The 21067-nt window shown below is 47.9% G+C and overlaps 1 protein-coding gene and 1 long non-coding RNA gene across 3 annotated transcripts in view; both read right to left on the bottom strand.

Moving 5' to 3' along the window:
- Window positions 1-21067, bottom strand: part of stim1 (stromal interaction molecule 1) — a 96861-nt gene that overhangs the window by 56646 nt on the left and 19148 nt on the right. The gene's annotated exons all lie outside the window — the stretch shown is intronic.
- Window positions 185-13200, bottom strand: LOC116974067. Its single transcript, XR_004412272.1, has 3 exons — window positions 13166-13200; window positions 6641-6646; window positions 185-197 (listed from the first exon to the last, which is right to left on the bottom strand). It is a non-coding gene; the product is annotated as an uncharacterized LOC116974067 (long non-coding RNA).

Raw genomic sequence — 21067 nt, 5'->3', positions numbered from 1 at the left:
CCTTACTGTTTTCCGCAGAGACCGCTCCCTCCGAAACTCTCTGGTCAACTCATCCCTTCCCTACCAAACCACCCCCTCCCCTGCTACTTCCCCCCCCACAGCCGCAGGAAATGCAACACCTGTCCAAAGTGGTGTCTGTCCATTCCTTCCACAGATGCTGCCTGACCTGCTATGTTCCCCCAGCACTTTGTGTTTTGCTCAATTTTCCAGCATCTGCTGTCTCTCATGTTTCCATCCGTCTCACCCTGTTTGCCAACCCTGGGTTTGACAAAAAGCCTGCAGGGTTCCTACTAAATGCAGGAACTCCACTTCAGCAGATTACATGCTATCTGTGAAAATACATCGGCACTCAAGGATGGGAGAGCAAATTAATACATTCAAGCTGGTTAAGAAAGAACTGCTGGAAAATTCAAAGGTAGACAAAAATGCTGGAGAAACTCAGCGGGTGAGGCAGCATCTATGGAGCGAAGGAATAGGTGATGTTTCGGGTCGTAGATGCTGCCTCACCCGCTGAGTTTCTCCAGCATTTTTGTCTACCTTCAATAAATTCAAGCTGGTTGTTTAAACACCTTTCTCAAAAAGACCTGCTCCAATACAATCCCACAGACTCTGTGTGTGGACGGTAGAGGCAGGTAATGTCCCTGCCTCCATTTGCCATTGTGAGCACTGTCACATGGACAAACAGCACCTCATATTTCGCTTGGGCAGCTTAGACCCCAGCGGTATGTTTCTCTAACTTCAAGTAACCCTTGCATTCGATCTCTCTCCTTCCCTTCACCACCCTAGTTCTCTGACTAGTTGCACTGTCCTGATTAATTTTACTGATTGTGGTATACCATCAGATCCTGAGAGCGATGCCGTCTGGAGCTATGCTCCTGGTAGTGCCACCCATGGCAGTAAGCCACAAACAGCTGGGAAGGTGGATGAAGGCTGCAGCAGTAAAGGGTCTCCGGTCGTCTTGGACTCCATGCCACTGGATCCTGACCCAGATCTGTCAAGGACCGTGGGGTGGCTGTTTGTGCACCAGTCTCCCCACGTTAAACAAAGTCACGCACAGGCGGGTCCTCCAACCCTGGAGACACCCCTGGTCAGCCATGACCGAATGGGGCCTAAGAATGCCTTGTTGTCACCTTCCCCTCAGCCAACAATGAACCATTCCAACATTTCATTAATCATCGTCGACTTTGATCTGTTGTTTGCACACCTTACCCGTCCAAGTCTCCCTCTTCCCTGGCTCTCAGATTGTTAAGGGTTTCGACACGCTAGAGGCAGGAAACATGTTCCCAATGTTGGGGGCCAGAACCATGGGCCACAGTTTAAGAATAAGGAGAAAGCCATTTAGAACAGAGACGAGGAAACACTTTTTCTCACAGAGAGTGGGTGGAATTCTCTGCCTCAGGTTCTCCGGATGATTTCAAGAGAGCTAGATAGGGCTCTTAAAGATAGCAGAGTCAGGGGATATGAGGAGAAGGCAGGAATAGGGTACTGATTGGGGATGATCAGGCATGATCACATTGAATGGCGGTGCTGGCTCGAAGGGCCGAATGGCCTACTCCTGCACCTATTGTCTATTGTCAATCTGAAGAAGGGTCTTGACCCGAAACGTCACCCATCCCTTCTCTCCAGAGATGCTGTCTGTCCCGCTGAGTTACTCCAGCATTTTGTGTCTGTCCTCGGTGTAAACCAGCATCTGCAGTTGCTTCCGACAAACAACATCCAGTTAAAATGTCTACATTATGCACAGCTGATACGAGGTTTAGTGTGGACTTGCCCACAGCACAGACACCTGCAGTCCCACTGCACCAGAGGTAGATGAGTGGGGTAGCGATGGAGCCTGCTTGCATTTCCTCAGAAGAGAAGCATGGGTCCCGTGCAGGTAGATTATGCCAGTGGGTGATCACCGCTAGATACGGGACCAAAGAATCTCAGCCCAGTGATGAGCTGAAATTTAATTTTAAACCACTCCACTACTTGCATAACGTTAGCTACCGTTAGCTAGCTGGAATTTAGGATGAGAGGATATCATATAAGATTATAAAGGGATTGGACACACTAGAGGCAGGAAACATGTTCCTGATGTTGGGGGAATCCAGAACCACAAGAACGGAGACGAGGAAAAGCCATTTAGAACGGAGATGAGGAAAAACGTTTTCACCCAGAGAATTGTGGATCTGTGGAATCCTCTGCCTCAGAGGGCGGTGGAGGCCGATTCTCTGGATTGTTTCAAGAGAGAGTAAGATAGAGCTCTTAAAGATAGTGGAGTCAGGGGATATGGGGAGAAGGCAGGAACGGGGTACTGATTGTGGATGATCAGGCTGGCTCGAAGGGCCGAGTGGCCTAGTCCAGCACCTGATTGTCTATCCAGTGTTAATTGAAGGGGTGGGAGATTGCAACCTTCACGTGGTCCGCCCTGTTTCGACTAATGCAATCAGGTACGATGAAATCGAACAAGTTGTCCTACAACTTTAGGCTGTGCACGCCATACACAAGAATAAGAAGAAGTAGTGTTAATTGAAGAGAGTGGCTGGAGATGTGTGCTTGGCAGCTTCACAACTGGCGAGTGAGTGGAGGATGGGGAGCTGGTGCGATCCGTCACTGGGGTCCATGTTTACAAGTGGGTGAAGGTGAACCTCAGCACTGCCCAGGGAGCCGGGCTGGCTCGATTCAGCTGAGCAGAGGAAGTCGGCACCAAGTGATCAGAGGACATTCAATCCCACGCTGGGTGCTCAGAAAGGTCGGCGGATCAGTTACTTCAGCCACAGGCACTGGGGTCCGATTACACACGACTCACTTGGTGGCAAAATTCGGAATAACAATTCCAAAATTGTACACTTAAGCAGGATCCTCAAATAGACAACCTGTTAATCTCTGACATCCGTTCACTGGCTTTTTCAAAGAAAAATATTTCTGAAAGTTATTTTCAGAATGTCAGCTGGCGCAGAATCTTTGCACTGTAAGTGGAGGATCAATGCTGAGACTGTGACACAACGTTCCCCTTTCTCTGACGTACAGGATCAATAACCGCCCCACACACCACCACCTCATCCTTTCTCCTGACTTCCAATGTCAGCAAGCACTGCCCTGGGCCTCCTCCACTGTCATACTCAGGCCCAATGCAAATGGGAGGAACAGCACCTCATACTTCACTTGGGCAGTTCCCACCCCAGCAAGTAACCCTTGCTTCCCCTCTCGCTCTCTCCATTCCTCCCCCACCCTAGCTCTCCAATTAGTTCCACTGTCCTCCTGATTAAATATTACTGATTGTAAGCCGTGTTGTCACCTTCCCCGCAACCAACAATGAACCATTTTTCTTGCATCATCTGAAGGGTCTCGACCCGAAACGTCACCCATTCCTTCTCTCCAGATGCTGCCTGTCCCACTGAGTTACTCCAGCATTGTGAGTCTATCCGCGAGAGAGAGGCAGTAATCCAAACTGGATCCAGTCTGAAGAAGGGTCTGGACCCGAAACATCACCTATTCCTACTCTCCATAGATGCTGCCTCACCCGCTGAGTTCCTCCAGCATTTTTGTCTACCTTCGATTTTTCGAGCATCTGCAGTTCTTTCTTAAACAATCCAAACAAAAAGATCTGTGATGTGAGGTAATAAGAAGAGGGATGAGCATACAACTGCTCACGGCCTGTTAGCCACTCGATGACTCTATTGTACTGAAGAGATCATCAGTATAGAACAGCAATACAGAGCTCAGTAAGAAAGCAGCGATTTGTCTTGGTCCTGGCACAATGCCGTGACAATCTACAAAGCCAGTGTGTTTAACATCAGACATTACTTCTCTCATTCTGCAAGCTTTGGCAGCCTGTGTAGTGCCAGCAGCCAAAGCCAGCTCCCAATGCACAAGTCAGCAACTTAAGGTGAGTCTGCATAGGTCAATGTGCACAGCTGCCTGACTGCAGCTCTGCATCATCGTGTGGACAAGACCAAGGAGCCTTCAACTGCACTGGGACAAACTCAAGGTCTGCTCTCTGGTTAATGAAGGGGAGAAACAGCCTCTTCTTGCCAAGGCACCAACTGCTATAAACAAACCAAGGCTTCCTCTGGAATCCTGGGGTGTTTCCATAACCTCAATGCTAGCAATCCCACCTTTACATCAGCACGCTTCACTACTTATGCTTCATAAGGTCATGGAGCAAAAATTAGACCATTCGGCCCATCAAGTCTACTCCGCCATTCAATCATGGCTGATCTATCTTTCCTCTCAACCCCATTCTCCTGAGAGTACAGGCCCAGTGCTGTCAAACACTAGACTCCAGGGAGCACAGGCCCAGTGCTGTCAAACACTAGACTCCAGGGAAGCACAGGCCCAGTGTGGTCAAACACTAGACTCCAGGGAACACAGGCCCAGTGTGGTCAAACACTAGACTCCAGGGAACACAGGCCCAGTGTGGTCAAACACTAGACTCCAGGGAGTACAGGCCCAGTGTGGTCAAACACTAGACTCCAGGGAACACAGGCCCAGTGCTGTCAAACACTAGACTCCAGGGAACACAGGCCCAGTGCTGTCAAACACTAGACTCCAGGGAACACAGGCCCAGTGTGGTCAAACACTAGACTCCAGGGAACACAGGCCCAGTGTGGTCAAACACTAGACTCCAGGGAACACAGGCCCAGTGTGGTCAAACACTAGACTCCAGGGAACACAGGCCCAGTGCTGTCAAACACTAGACTCCAGGGAACACAGGCCCAGTGTGGTCAAACACTAGACTCCAGGGAACACAGGCCCAGTGTGGTCAAACACTAGACTCCAGGGAACACAGGCCCAGTGTGGTCAAACACTAGACTTCCAGGGAGTACAGGCCCAGTGTGGTCAAACACTAGACTCCAGGGAACACAGGCCCAGTGCTGTCAAACACTAGACTCCAGGGAACACAGGCCCAGTGTGGTCAAACACTAGACTCCAGGGAACACAGGCCCAGTGCTGTCAAACACTAGACTCCAGGGAACACAGGCCCAGTGCTGTCAAACACTAGACTCCAGTGAGTACAGGCCCAGTGTGGTCAAACACTAGACTCCAGGGAGTACAGGCCCAGTGTGGTCAAACACTAGACTCCAGGGAACACAGGCCCAGTGTGGTCAAACACTAAACTCCAGGGAACACAGGCCCAGTGTGGTCAAACACTAAACTCCAGGGAGCACAGGCCCAGTGTGGTCAAACACTAGACTCCAGGGAGCACAGGCCCAGTGCTGTTAAACGCTCATCACACATGGTGCTTGAGCACATAATCCACATTGTTACTGTGGGGCATCACGGAGGGACTGCTGCAGTGTGCGCTCCAAACAGAGACAGTATAGCACAGGAACAGGCCCTTCGGCTCACAAGGATGGACAGGCGGAACATTTCTACCCACGGTGGAAATGTCAAGGACTTGAGGGAATAGTATTACAATGAGAGGGGCAATGTTTAAAGGGGATGTGCGGGGCAAGTGTTTTACACAGAGGGTGGTGGGTGCCTGGAGCGCGCTGCCAGGGGTGGGGGTGGAGGCAGATACGATAGTGGTGTTTGAGACAGGCACGTGGATATGCCGGGAATGGAGGGATCACGTGCAGGCAGAAGAGATTAGTTTATCTTGGCATCATACTCAGTACAGACATTGAAGGCCGAAAGGCCTGTTCCTGTGCTGGACTGTCCTATGGTCTGTGTTAATGTCCGTGCCGAACTTGATGGCAATATGAATTAATCTCCTCTGCCTGCACGTGATCCGTATCCCCCCATTCCCTATATATCCACGTGTCCGTCTAAACGCCACAGAGATTACACTTCAAAGACCTGTGAAGCGCTTTGCAGATCCTAAAGATACAAATGGCACCACAGAAAAGCACAGAATATTATTTGTCCAACACTGAAACCATGGCCTTGCCCCCATCTAAAGTCTCCTGAAATTCCATCCACAAACATCCAACATATGGCTTGTAATCCCAAAACTCAATGTGTTAATGTTTAACATTGTGGCCTTGGATATGAAGCGTTGGGTAAGGCACTTGTGGTAGTGGATTATTCTGACATTGCATCAGTGGCAACACTTCAAGGATGCTACACTGGCAGCCGTTTCATCCACCTTCCCCACCCCCACCCTCCCCACCCCCTACCCAGTGGATGTGGTGTATCTGGACTTTCACAAAGCCTTTGGTAAGGTCCCACACAAGAGATTAGTGTGCAAACTTAGACCACATGGTATTGGGGGTAGGGTATTGACATGGATAGAGAACTGGTTGATAGACAGGAAGCAAAGAGTAGGAATTAACAGGTCCTTTTCAGAATGGCAGGCGGCGTCTTGTGGTTTACAATATATATTAACGATTTAGTCGAGGGAATTAATGTGATATCTTCAAGTTGGGACACAAAGCTGGGTGGCAGTGTGAGCCGCGAGGAGGATGCTATGAGGATGCAGGGTGACTTGGATAGGTTGGGTGAGTGGGCAGATGCATGGCAGATGCAGTATAATATGGATAAATGTGAGGTTATCCACTTTGGTGGCAAGAACAGGGAGGCAGATTATTATTATGTTCAGTCACTGAAAGTAAGCAAGCAAGTACAGCAGGCAGTGAATAAAGCTAATGGCATGTTGGCCTTCATTGCGAGAGGATTTGAGTTTAGGAGCAAGGAGGCCCTACTGCAATTGTACAGGGCCCTGGTGAGACCGCACCTGGAGTATTGTGTGCAACTTTGGTCTCCTAATTTGAGGAAGGACATTCTTGCTATTGAGGGAGTGCAGCGTAGGTTCACCAGGTTAATTCCCGGGATGGCGGGACTGACATATGATGAAACAATGGGCCGACTGGGCTTGTATTCACTGGAATTTAGAAGGATGTGAAGGGATCATAGAAACATGTGAAATTCTTAAAGGATTGGACAGGCTAAATGCAGGGAAAATGTTCCCAATGTTGGGGGAGTCCAGAACCAGGGGTCACAGTTTAAGAATAAGGGGTCGGCCATTTAGGACTGAGATGAGGAAAAATCTCTTCACCCAGAGAGTTGTGAATCTGTGGAATTTTCTGCCACAGAAGGCAGCGGAGGCCAATTCACTGGGCATTTTCAAGAGAGAGTTAGATTGATCTCATAGGGCTAAGGGAAACAAGGAATATGGGGGAAAAGCTGGAAAGGGGTGCTGTTTTTAGGTGATCAGCCATGATCATATTGAATGGCGGTGCTGGCTCGAAGGGCTGAATAGCCTACTCCTGCACCTAGTTTTCTATGTTTCTATCCCAACCCTATTCTCCCCCCCCCCCCCCCCCCTCCATCCACACTCACACAACACTCCCCCCACCATCCTACCCACCCTACTCTGCCCTTCATCCCACCCACCCTACTCTCCCCCACCATCCTACCCACCCTACTCTCCCCCACCATCCCATATGCACCTGTCTCACTCCTGGCCCATATTTCCTTGCATCCTCGCTTTCCTCTCCCATATTCTCGTCCACCCACATCCCTCCCTCCAGCTCCACATTTCACACCTCTTCTTTCTTTATCTCAAACCCTTTTGGCTCCTTTCCACCCTCAGCCTTTGTCATTTACTCCACGTATCTACAAATCCCCACCCCCCACCTGCGTCCACCTATCACTCGCCAGGCTGTGTGTCACGCCCCCACCCCTTTTCTTTACCAGCTTTCACCCGCCCTACATTAGTCTGAAGAAGGGTCCTGAAACGTTGCCTGCCCATTGCCTCCACAGACGCTGCCTGATCCGCTGAGATCCTCCGGCAGTTTCGGACACAAAGTGCTGGGGTAACTCAACAGTTCAGGCAGCATCTCTAGGTGACGTTTCTGAAGGAGACAATTCTTCAGACAACACTTTGCTTTTTGTTCATGATTCCAGCATCTCCAGACTCTGCCTACAAAGAGAAGTTGTTTATTGCAAGTTTGTAGTTTTAGTTTGAGAGATACAGCGGGGAAACAGGCCCTTTGGCCCACCGTGTCCGCACCGACCAGCGATCCTACACATCACTATCCTACACATATTAGGGCAAATTTTTATAATGTTTTTTTAACACCAAGTCAATTAACCTACAAACCCGTATGTCTTTGGAGTATGGGAGGAAACCAGAGCACCAGGAGAAAACCAACGCAGGTCACAGGGAGAAGGTACAAACTCTGTACAGACAACACCCGTAGTCAGGATGGAACCCGCGTCGCTGGCGCTGTGAGGCAGTAACTCTACCAATGCACCACTGTGCCGCCCAAATTACATATCAGATTACAATGTGTCACCCATTAAGCTTCATTAAAGCAGATTCTTCCAGTTAGTTACTCCGTGGGTGAGAGGAAGCCCATCTGTCCTCCCTCAGGGGATATACTTTGCGTCACCTGCTCTCTAACGCATGGCTGACTCTTCGTGAGACTCCCCTGCTATTATGCACAGATTTAGTTGGAGACAGACAGTGAGCTGCACAAAGCAGCATCAGGATGTGACCAAAAGCTTTGCTTTGACGAACAACATGAAGAAGGAGAGATGTTTAGTTCAGCTTTAGAGATACAGCGCAGAAACAGGCCCTTCGGTCCACCGAGTCCGCACCGACCCGCGATCCCCGTACACTAACACAAGCCTACACACGCTAGGAGCAATTTACACAGTATACAAACCCAAGCCAATTAACCTACAAACCCGCACATCTTTGGAGTGTGGGAGGAAACCGAAGATCAGAGAAAACCCACACGGGTCACTGGGAGAATGCACAAACTCCATACAGACAGCACCCGTGGTCGGGATTGAACCCGGGTCTCAGGCGCTGCAAGCTCTCCAAGGCAGCAACGCTAACACTGCGCCACCTTGCCACCCTTGTACAGGATTGTACAGATGTAGATTGGAGCAAATTCCAGAATGCAAAGAATTAAAGACACAAAAGTCAATAGCGGAGGATGGTGCAATCCTCCGATTCTCTGAATAATATTTTTGCTAAATAATGGTTCTAGCGTGTGCTAATTTCCTCCCTCGTTTCTTTCAAGTCTGTCACATATTTCAGAGGGGACACAAGAGACTGCAGATGCTGCAATCTTGAACAAAAACAAACTGCTGGGGAAACTCAGCATGTCAGGCAGCATCTGTGGAGGGAATCGATAGATAACATTTTGGGTTGGTCCTGTCCATTCCCTCCAGGGATGCTGCCTGACCCACTGAGTTTCTCCAGCACTTTGCTCATCGTCATCCAAGTCTGGCAATTTATCCAGACTATAAATCTCTTAATCCCACTCCTGCTGACATTTACCAGGCTGTTTGAAGTAATGAGGGTCGAGATTACAAGCAGACGTTACAAGGCCTTCTACGCCCGAACCTCCAGACTCAGGAACAGCTTCATTCCCAGAGCTACAGCGGCTCTGAACCGGCCCTGCTGAGTGCCCCCCCCCCCCCCCCCCCCCTGGACTGTCTCCCTCGGATGGTCACGTCGCACAGACACATCTGCACTTTAGTCTGTTTGAACTGTTTTACTGTTGTAATGTTATTTTTACAAACCATGTTTCTCGGGGTATCTATATCTAAATCTAAATTTTATTAGTTATTTAAGTATGACATCGGATGGAAGCTGCAAACTCTAATCTCGTTGCATTTATGTGCAATGACAATAAAGTATATTATTATTATTATTATTACTAATTTGGAAATTCCCAATCTGACCTTTCTGTCCTGGGCCTCCTCTATGAGACCCACCTCAAATTGAAGGAGCAGCACCTCATATTTCGCTTGGGCAGTTTACACCTCAGCGGTATGAACATTGACTTCTCCAATTTCAGGTAGTCCTTGCTTTCTCCCTCCTTCCCCTCCCATTCCCAGCTCTCCCACAGCCCACTCTCCACCTCTTCCTTTCTTCTTCCTGCCCCCCCCCCCCCCACCCCCCACATCAGTCTGAAGAAGGGTCTCGACCCAAAACATCACCCATTACTTCACTCCATAGATGCAGCCTCACCCGCTGAGTTTCTCCAGCATGTTTGTCTTATAGACAATAGGTGCAGGAGTAGGCCATTCGGCCCTTCAATATGATCATGGCTGATCATCTTGGAGAAAATCCACAGGGGTCTTACTAATATGGAAGTCATTTAGAGATCTTTGAAAAGCAAAGAACCCCAGAAAATGAAAATCTGAAATAAAATCAGAAAATACAGTGGCCATTCAGCAGTTTAGACAGCATCCACATCTGTATTTTCAGCACGAGTGCTCTCACCCCAACATAATGCATCCTCTGCCACAGCTTCAACTGGCCACACAATCATCTTCCCCATGCCTTTCAGAGGCTCCAAGGAATAGTTTCCTCCCCGAGCCCCTGCTTCACGCTTCCATCTGCTCCAATACAATACAATACAATACAATTCAATTTATTGTCTTTTGGACCCCTTGAGGTCCAAACGAAATGTCGTTTCTGCAGCCATACATTACAAACAAATATTGATTGAATTGAATTGAATTGAATCCTTTATTTGTCATTCAGACCTTTCGGTCTGAACGAAATGCTGTTGCCTGCAGCCATACATGTAATAATAACAAAACACAATAAACACAAATTATCCATCCACCACAGTGAGTTCACCAAACACCTCCTCACTGTGATGGAGGCAAAAAGTCTTAGAGTTACTGTCTCTTCCCTCCTCTTCTCCCTCTGCGCCGAGGCGATACCCCACCGGGCGATGGTAAGTCAGTCCCGCGGCTCAACCGAGCTCCGCGAACGGGCCGGTTCAAGCTCCGCGGCCCGGGGGATGGTCGAAGCTGCCCGCAGCTGTTGTGTCCTCCATTGGCCCGCGGCCGAGCTCCGGATCCAGGTCGCCGCCGCCAGAACGCCGCCTCAGCCGCCGTCTCCGCTCCGCACCGGGCTGCCCACAAGGCAGCGTCTCAGCCCCGCACCGGGCTGCTCACACGGGAGCACCTTCCAGCCGGTAGCCGTGCCGGCCGCACAGGAGTGACCCAAGACACAACATAATTTACATAAACATCCATCACACTGGAGCGTCACGGTGACACAGTGGTAGAGTTGCTGCCTCACAGTGCCAGAGACCCGGGTTCAATAGACAATAGGTGCAGGAGTAGGCCATTCGGCCCTTCGAGCTAGCACATGATTGAATGACGGTGTAGACTCGATGGGGCTGAATGGCCTAATTTTACTCCTATAACTTGTGAATTTGTGAAAACACTGGATGCTGGGGCCAGCCAAAGTCAACACAATATCAATTTGATTTAAAATTAGTTCATCTTATCCCAGCATTTAAAAATTTCAATCAGAGCACAACAATCTCTTCCCTTGCCTCCTGGGATAAATCTCATCCTACCCTGGGCATTTATCCATCTGTAAACTTCCTGAGACATCGAGAACCTCCACTATGTATGGAGATATGTACTAGAAACATAAAGAATTCCATTCTTTAGTCAGAGGGTGGTGAATCTGTGGAATCCATTGCCACAGAAAGCAGTAGAGGCCAAGTCAATGGATATTTTTAAGGCGGAAATTGACAGATTCTTGATGAGCAAGGGTGTCAGGGGTTATGGGGAGAAGGCAGGAAAATTGAATTGAGAGGGAAAGATAGATCAGCCATGGTTCAATAGCAGAGTAGACTTGATGGGCCGAATGGCCTAATTCAGCTCCTTTGATATATGAACTTATTTCCTTTGTGAAGTCCGTATCCTTCACATAAGGGTGAGTGAAAATCGCAGACTCTTTCCTATCCCCACCTCAACAAAAAAGGAATCCAGTGAAAACGTCACAAGTTAAATGTAGTTTGTGTCTATATTAGGGACATTATATATTACTGACACGTGGCAATATTGTGTTAAAATACAGATTATCCATGATCTAACAATGGTGGAGTTGCCTCCAGGGGCCGAATGGGCTGTTTCCGTTGCTAGGCTAGGGCACACCGTTCCGTGTTTCTGTTGCTGGGGAGCACTGTTCCCTGTGCCAAATCCCTCAACGTTGATTCAGTAAATTAAACCATGCAATGATTTACAGACAGCAAATCAAAGTGGTGAGAATTCACCAGTGCAAATACCTACAAGGGTCACCCACCATTCTTCAGACTTCCTTATAACGACCGCTATGGACTTCTGACCCACTGGTTATTAACAACCTAGTAATTAGTCAAGAAACTGAGGTTACTGCTCAAACTGGTCAACCTTAAGTGGCGGTCAGGTTAAAGAGGGGACGGTCAGGTTAAAGAGGAGACGTCAGGTTAAAGAGGGGACGGTCAGGTTAAAGAGGAGACGGTCAGGTTAAAGAGGGGACGGTCAGGTTAAAGAGGGGACGGTCAGGTTAAAGAGGGGATGGTCAGGTTAAAGAGGGGACATTCCCATTTTATGCAATCACAAACACAATGGCTATTCACCGCCTCATATTTCACTTGGGCAGCTTACAACCCAGTGGTATGAATATTGATTTCCCTAATTTCAAGTAACCCTTGTTTCCCTCTCTCTGAGACATCGAGAACCTCCACTAAGTATGGAGATTTGTACTACAATCTCACCTGATTCCATTCTTTAGTCAGAGGGTGGTGAATCGTTCACACACAGAGTGGTGAGTCTGTGGAATTCTCTGCCTCAGAGGGCAGTGGGGGGTGGAAGATTGCAACCTTCACGTGGTCCGCCCTGTTTCGACTAATGCAATCAACTCGACGTGCACAAACGTAAGATCAAATAGAACAAGTTGTCCAACAAACGCCACACGAAAGAAGAAGAAGAAGAGGGCGGTGGAGGCCGGTTCTCTGGATACTTTCAAGAGAGAGCTAGATAGGGCTCTTAAAGATAGCGGAGTCAGGGGATATGGGGAGGAGGCAGGAATAGGGTACTGATTGTGGATGATCAGCCATGATCACATTGAACGGGGGGTGCTGGCTCGAAGGGCCGAATGGCCTACTCCTGCACCCATTGTCTATTGTCTCTCCATCCCTCCCACATCCTAGTTCTCCGACTAGTTTCACTGTCCTCCTGATTAAATGTTTCTCTGAATGCCTCGCTGTCACCTTCCCCGAGCTAACAATGATCTAGTCTACATTTTCCTTGACTTCATCCCCTTTGATCTCTCATTTTCACACCTTACCCTTCCACATCTCTCCTTCCATTCCCTCTCCCCTGACCCTGCCTGAAGAAGGGTCTCGACACAAAACGTCACCCATTCCTACAATCCAGAGATGCTGCCTGTCCAGCATTTTGAGTGGTTTACATCTTCGGTGGAAACAGACATCTGCAGTTGCATCCTACACTGGGCACGCTCAGTACCGTGCTGCTTAGTGAAGGCAGCTTCAGAGCAGAAGCTGAACATATTTGCAGAGGTCAAGTAATGTAGCAAGAGTTACTGCCAGCGACCCGTGTTCCATCCCGACTACGGTTGATGTCTGTACGGAGTTTGTACCTTCCCCCTATGACCACATCTGGAGTATTGTGTACAGTTTTGGCCTCCTAATTTGAGGAAGGACATCTTTGTGATTGAGGCAGAGCAGCGTAGGTTCACGAGATTGATCTCTGGGATGGCTGGACTGTCATATGAGGAAAGATTGAAAAGATTAGGCTTGTATTCACTGGAGTTTAGAAGGATGAGGGGGAGACCTTATAGAAACATATAAAATTATAAAAGCTAGATGCAGGAAAAATGTTCCCAATGTGGGGCGAGTCCAGAACCAGGGGCCACAGTCTTAGAATAAAGGGGAGGCCATTTAAGACTGAGATGAGAAAAAACTTTTTCACCCAGAGAGTTGTGAATTTATGGAATTCCCTGCCACAGAGGGCAGTGGAGGCCAAATCACTGGATGGATTTAAGAGAGAGTTAGATAGAGCTCTAGGGGCTAGTGGAATCAAGGGATATGGGGAGAAAGCAGGCACGGGTTATTGATAGGGGACGATCAGCCATGATCACAATGAATGGCGGTGCTGGCTCGAAGGGCCGAATGGCCTCATCCTGCACCTATTTTCTATGACCGCGTGGGTTTTCTCCAGGTGCTCTGGTTTCCTCCCACATTCTGAAGACGTGCAGGTTTGTAGGTTAATTGGCTTCGGTAACATTGTCCCTAGTGTGTAGGATAGTGCTAGTGTGCGGGGGATTGTTGGTCGCCGTAGACTCAGAGGGCCGAAGGGCCTGTTGCAACGCTGTATCTCTAAACTAATGTCAGATCCCTTCTGGATATGGTTGGCAGAACTGCGCCTAAATTTGAGATATTAAATGAGGACCGAACAGAAAGAAATGGAGGTGCGGTGAGCATTGACAGACCCACCCTGGGATACGGCATCAGTCTTAATCGCAGACACAGTTCGACAACTTTACATCGCACCACAGATGGATTTATGTCATTGCTTTAACACAACAACACTTTCCAGCAGTGGCACCAGACTAATTATGACACCGAGTTACACCAGGTAACATTCAAACAAATGAGCAAAGGCTTAATCGCACACAGAATCAGACTGCACGGAAACAGGCCCATCGGCCCAACTTGCCCACGCCAACCAACATGGCTCATCTACACTAGTCCCACCTGCCTGCATCTGGCCCATAGCCCCCTATCCATGTACATGCCCAAATGTCTTTTAAATATTGTTATAGTCTCTACCTCCTCTGGCAGCTTGTTTCATATACCCACCACCCTCTGTTAAACAATTGTCCCTATCTGCTCTGAGATGCTGTATGACTCTTTGACTATTACTCTTACAACTTTTGCTATTTGCTTACGTACTTGCTTCTTTCAATCACGCTGGGTTCTACCCATTGAACCCATCCCCCCCCCCCCGGTCCCCTCTCCCCCCCCCCCCCCGCCCCTCTCTATCGCAAACTTCTATAGCCTGGAATATTAAGCTGCCTGTCCTGGCTTTGTCTTAACCACATTTCCATGACTACTCCATTATAATTTCATAAGTTCTAGGAGCAGAATGAGGCCAGTCAAGTCTACTCCGTCATTCAAGAATGCCAATCTATCATTCCCTCTCAAACCCATTCTCCTGCCTTCTCCCCAAAGCCGACACCTACACTAATCCATGACTCATGCTGGAAGCTCGGTGCTTCAAAGAGAATGCAGCTGAGGCAGCCAGCCCTGCCGCACTAACCCACCTGCCTCTGTCTCTCTGCCCACTGCACTCGCTTGCTGCACCGGCCATACTACTCCCCCCACCAGCACCTTGACGATGCTGCCCGCGACCACGCCAGCCAAATTAATTACAACCTTCTTCAGGAGCGTGAGAAGATTTTTTTGCATTTTGTTTATGCATGTTATGAATTTCTATTAAGAAATAAATGTGTGCACACCATCAAGTGGTGCCTGCACCACAACAATGTGCTCACAGCTGCACGTAGATACATAGATACATTGACAATAGATGCAGGAGGCCATTCGGCCCTTCGAGCCAGCACCGCCATTCACTGTGATCATGGTTAATCATCCACAACCAGTACATCATTGCTGCCTTCTCCCCATATCCCCTTCACTATCTTTAAGAGCTCTATCTAACTCGGTTTTGAATGCATCCAGTGAATCGGCCTCCATTGCCTTATGAGGCAGGGAATTCCACAAACGCACAACTCTCTGGGTGAAAAAGTGTTTCCTCATCTCAGTTCTAAATGGCTTACCCCTTATTCTTCGCCCCTGGTTCTGGACTCCCCTAACATCAGGAACATGTTATCTGCATCTAGCGTGTCCAATCCCTTAATAATTTTATATGTTTCTATAAGATACCCTCTCATCCTTCTAAGTTCCAGTGAATGCAAGCCCAGTCGCTCCACTCTTTCATCATATGACATCATATCCCGGGAATTAACCTGGTGAACCTACTCTGCACTCCCTCAATGACAAGAATATCCTTCCTCAAATTTGGAGACCAAAACTGCACACAATACTCCAGGTGTGGTCTCACTAGGGCCCCGCACAAGTGCAGAAGGACCTCTTTGCTCCTACACTCAACTCCTCTTGTTATGAAGGCCAACATGCCATTTGGGCTTTCTTCACTGCCTGCTGTACCTGCATGTTTACTTTCAGTGACTGATGTACTAGGACATACAGGTTTCACTGTACTTCCCCTTTTCCTAACCCGACACCATTCAGATAATGTCAGAAGTCTGAAGAAGGGTTTTGGCCCGAAACGTTACCTATTTCCTTCGCTCCATAGATGCTGCTGCGCCCGCTGAGTTTCTCCAGCATTTTTGTGTACCTACCATTCAGATAATAATCTGCCTTCCCGTTCTTGCCTCCAAAGTGGATAACCTCATATTTATCCACATCATACTACATCTGCCCACTCCCCCAACCTGTCCAAGTCACTCTGCATCTTCATAGCATCCTCTGCACAGTTCACACGGCCACCCAGCTTTGTGTCATCTGCAAATTTGCTGATGTTACTTTGAATCCCTTCATCCAAATCATTGATGGATATTGTAAATAGCTGCGATCCCAGCACCGAACCTTGCGGTGCCCCACTAGTCACTGCCTGCCATTCTGAAAGGGACCCGTTAATCCCTACTCTTTGTTTCCTGTCTGCCAACCACTTCTCTATCCATGTCAGCACTCTACCCCCAATACCATGTGCTTTAATTTTGCCCACTAATCTCCTGTGTGGGACCTTATCAAAGGCTTTCTGAAAGTCCAGGTACACTACAGCCACTGGCTCTCCCTTGTCCATTTTACTTGTTACATCCTCAAAAAATTCCAGATTAGTCAAGCATGATTTCCCCTTCGTAAATCCATGCTGACTTGGACCGATCCTGTTACTGCTATCCAAATGTGCGGCTATTTCATCTTTTATAATTGACTCCAGCATCTTCCCCACCACCGATGTCAGGCTAACTGGTCTATAGTTCCCTGCCTTAGCTACCCTCAAACCCATGGGAATTGATCCAGAATCTATAGAACATTGGAAAATGATCACCAATGCGTGATTTCTAGAGCCACCTCCTTGAGTACCCTGGGTTGCAGACCATCAGACCCTGGTGATTTATCAGCCTTCAGTCCCATCAGTCTACCCAACACCATTTCCTGCCTAATGTGAATTTCCTTCAGTTCCTCCGTCATTCTAGATTCTCTGGCCACTAGTAAATCTGGGAGATTGGTTCTGCCTTCACTAAGGAAGACACAAACAAAGTACCTGTTCAACTCATCTGCCATTTCTTTGTTCCCCATAATAAATTCACCTGTTTCAGTCTTCAAGGGACCCACATTTGTCTTAAATATTTTATTTTATTTTCACATACCAAAAGAAGCTTTTATTATCCTCCTTTATATTCTTGGCTAGTTTACCTTCATTGCCTTTTAAGTTACCTTCTGTTGATCCTCTGGCTTCCCACTCATCTTTGCTATGTTATACTTCTCTTTTATTTTTATACTGTCCTTGACTTCCCTTGTCAGCCACAGATGCCTCTTACTCCCCTTAGAATCTTTCTTCCTCTTTGGAATGAACTGATCCTGTACCTTCTGTATTATTCCACAGACGGCTGTGGAGGATATGGAGAATGGGGGTGAGAGGGAAAGACAGATCAGCCATGATTGATTGATGTATATGGTAAATAGCTGCGGTCCCAGCACCGAGCCTTGCGGTACCACACTAGTCACTGCCTGCCATTCTGAAAGGGACCCGTTAATCCCTACTCTTTGTTTCCTGTCTGCCAACCAATTTTCTATCCATGTCAGCATTCTACCCCCAATACCATGTGCCCTAATTTAGTAAATGTTATACTACACAGACTCCTGTCACTGCCAGTGATGTTAACCACAAGCCTCTGCCCACCCTTCCTCACCTTGTCTCTTCACCCACACCTTCCGTTTTCCACAAGCTGACTCAGCTCCTCTTAAATGCATCATTGTACTTATCTTGAATCATTTTCTGTGGAAGTGTGTGTGGTTTCTCCCTGAACTCCCCGTCGATCACAATGCTTTGGCATACAAGATTCTCTTTGGGTGAAAATCAAGGTACACAGAATTGATAGATCAACAGGAAGTGGTTTTCACATAAACTAAATGTCACTAAACTCTTTGAATCACTTTCCTCTGGAAGGCGACTCCGGACTGTCAAATCTGCCACAGCCAGGCATAAAAACAGCTTTTCCCCCCCACGAGTAGTAGCTCTACTCAACAGCCAAAAGTCTAGCCTCCTTTTGCTCTGGTATTTTATTTCATTCTTCACATGTTTAAACTATAATGTTTTATTTTCAAATTGTCTACTGTATATCGTGTTTTTACTTGTGAGTAAAGCACCGAGGCAAATTCCTTGTATGTATACATACCTGGCGAATAAAATGTATTCACTCATTCCTTCATTCGTCATAGAGTTAGATAGACACTAAATGCTGGAGTAACACAGTAGGACATAGAGCCATACAGATTCAAAACGGCCATTTTGGCCCATCCATGTTGGCATACTGGGCTAGTCCCATTTGGTAGGATTCATTCACCCTGTGAATTCACACTTGTTTAATCCCCTCCCCCACCCCCACAGCGATGGGAAGGAGGGGGTTAAAGCAGTGGGAATTCACAGGGTGGGGAGCCACGGAGCCCCCAGCCCCACACGCGTTGTGCCGGGGACGAGGCCGGTACTCACGCCACCTTCATGCCGCTCTCTCTCTCCACCCCCGCAACCAGGAACTCCCGTCACGTGGTGCCAGCTCACTGGGTAACCGGCGGGGGTGGGGGGGGGGGGGGGGGGTGCGATGCAACAGCAGCCTTGGTCTGCTATAACCAAAATCCGTTATATCTGAAGGAGGGTCTCGACCCGAAACGTCACCCATTCCTTCTCTCCTGAGATGCTGCCTGTCCCGCTGAGTTACTCCAGCATTGTGTGTCCATCATCCGTTATATCGAGGTGCATTATTGCGAAGGTTTACCGTAATTCTATAAGCACCCCCCCTCACTCTACCTCCAGCACTCCAAAGAAAATTATCCAAGTCTATCCAACCTCTACCTGTGGCTGGTACCCCCCCCCCCAAATCTAGGTAACATTCTCTGCACCATCGCCAAAGCCTCCATATCCTTCCTGTAATGAGTCAACCAGAAATGCACGTAATACTCAAATTGCGGCCGAACCAAACTTTCATCATGACTTCCTGACCCGCATGCTCAATGCCTTAACCAATCAAACCACATCTTTATCATTCTAGAACGACTAGAAGTTGCTATCTTCACTTAATAATAATAAATAATAATACATTTTATTTATGGGCGCCTTTCAAGAGTCTCAAGGACACCTTACAAAAATTGAGCATGTATAGGAAAAACATGTAAGGGGAATGAAATAAATAGTAGAGACATGACTAGTACACAAAGTAAAGACAGAATTCAATACAAAACACAGCATGAGGCAATTAATGCACAGATGAAAAGGGACGGGGACGTGGGGCTAAGGATAGGCAGAGGTGAAGAGAAGAGACTTAACAAGAAATATTTCACAAAGAACCATCTCCAATGGCTGCTTCTGGTCAGGACAGGCAATCTCTCTCTCCCGTTACCTCCATTCTGTTCATAGTCCCCAATAGAACAACACATTCTCCCGCCAGGCCTCCCTTCTCTGGACATACATGGTAAAACATAGGTTTGACGAGTCAGACAGAATGGAATAAAGACCTATGTTTTACCATGTATGTCGTAGTGGATCATTAACAGACATTATATGTGGAGTGGAGATTATAAATGGTGTGGATTAATAAAGGTTAATCTACAGATACCGCATCAGTTTTTACACAGTTTGTGTAAATCCAATATCAAACTCTTCCCCCATTTTCATGCCGGTGACATTTTAGACAATCAGGAGAAACGTCTGCAAAGCTGGGAGAGGTGGGAGGGTTCCCAGAGTATCCCAAGAAAATTAAACAGCCAAATGTGAAAGGGAAGGATGGATGACGTTTGTTCTGCACTGCTTAAGATGTGTCATTTGTTTCTCCTTTTCATTAAATCCACGCTCAGTTATAATTAGGTAAATGCCCGTAATGAATTGAAGTAATCCTGTGTGTGCAATGACAGATAAATGACACTGATCAAAATACATCCCACTGATGTGGCTCACAGAGTCTGGAATCATACAGCACGGAAACAGGCTCTTCAGCCCAACTTGCACATGCCAACAAAGGTGCCTTCCAGAGCTAGTCCCAATTGTCTGCATTTGGCCCATGTCGCTCCAAACCTTTCCTATCCATTAACCTGTCCAAAGGTCTTAGAGAAGTTGTAGTGGTACCTGCCTCTAGCACCTCCTTTGGCAACTTGTTTCGTATACCCACCACCCACCGTGTGGAAAAATAGTCTCTCAGATGCCCTTCAAATCTTTCCCCTCTCACCTTAAACCTATGCCTCTAGTTTTAGACTACCGTACCCCGAGTAAAAAAGTGTCATTCCTGCCTATAGATAGGAAGAGTCACAGCTGGCGTCCTGGTGCCTTCGTAACAACCTGGAGCTCAATGCTTTTAAGATAGTAAGAGCTCCCCCTCCCCTCACCCAACTCACCATCAACAGCACCACAGTCACATCTGTGGATTCTTTTAAGTTCCTTGGAAGCATCATCTCCAAGGACCTTAAGTGGGGGGCTACCATCGACTCCAGTCAAAAAGGCACAACAGAGGATGTACTTCCTGTGGCAGCTGAGGAAGCACAATCTGCCACAGGCAATGATGGTCCAATTCTATACGGCCATGCTCACCTTCTCCATCATGGTCTGGTTTGGCTCAGCCACCAAACACGACAATCCGGATGCTGCAGCGAATCACTTGATCAACAGAGAAGGTTATTGGCTGCAACCTTCCCTCCATTGACGAACAAGGGCCAGGAAGTGAGCGGGCAAGATCATCTCTGACCCCTCTCACCCTGGCCACAAACTCTTTGAATCACTTCCCTCTGGAAGGCGACTCCGGACAGTCAAAGCTGCCACAGCCAGAAATAAAGACAGCTTGTTTCCACGAGTAGTAGCTCTGCTCATTCATTCATTCATTCATTCATTCCACACGATCTATGCTCCTCATGGATTTGTAAATCCCTGAGGTCACCCCCTCAACCCCCTTCATCCCAGCTATCCAGTCTCTCCTCATAACTCAAGCCCTCCAGTCCCACTAAATCCTTACCAATCGTTCCTGCACCTTCTCTAGCTTCTTTGCATCCTTCAGAGCTGCAAACCATATTGCAGGTGT

Source organism: Amblyraja radiata, chromosome 6 (assembly GCF_010909765.2).
Source record: "Amblyraja radiata isolate CabotCenter1 chromosome 6, sAmbRad1.1.pri, whole genome shotgun sequence".
NCBI lineage: Eukaryota > Metazoa > Chordata > Chondrichthyes > Rajiformes > Rajidae > Amblyraja > Amblyraja radiata.
The sequence above is the reverse complement of the archived record's forward strand: the minus strand, read 5'-3'. Positions and strand labels throughout refer to the sequence as shown.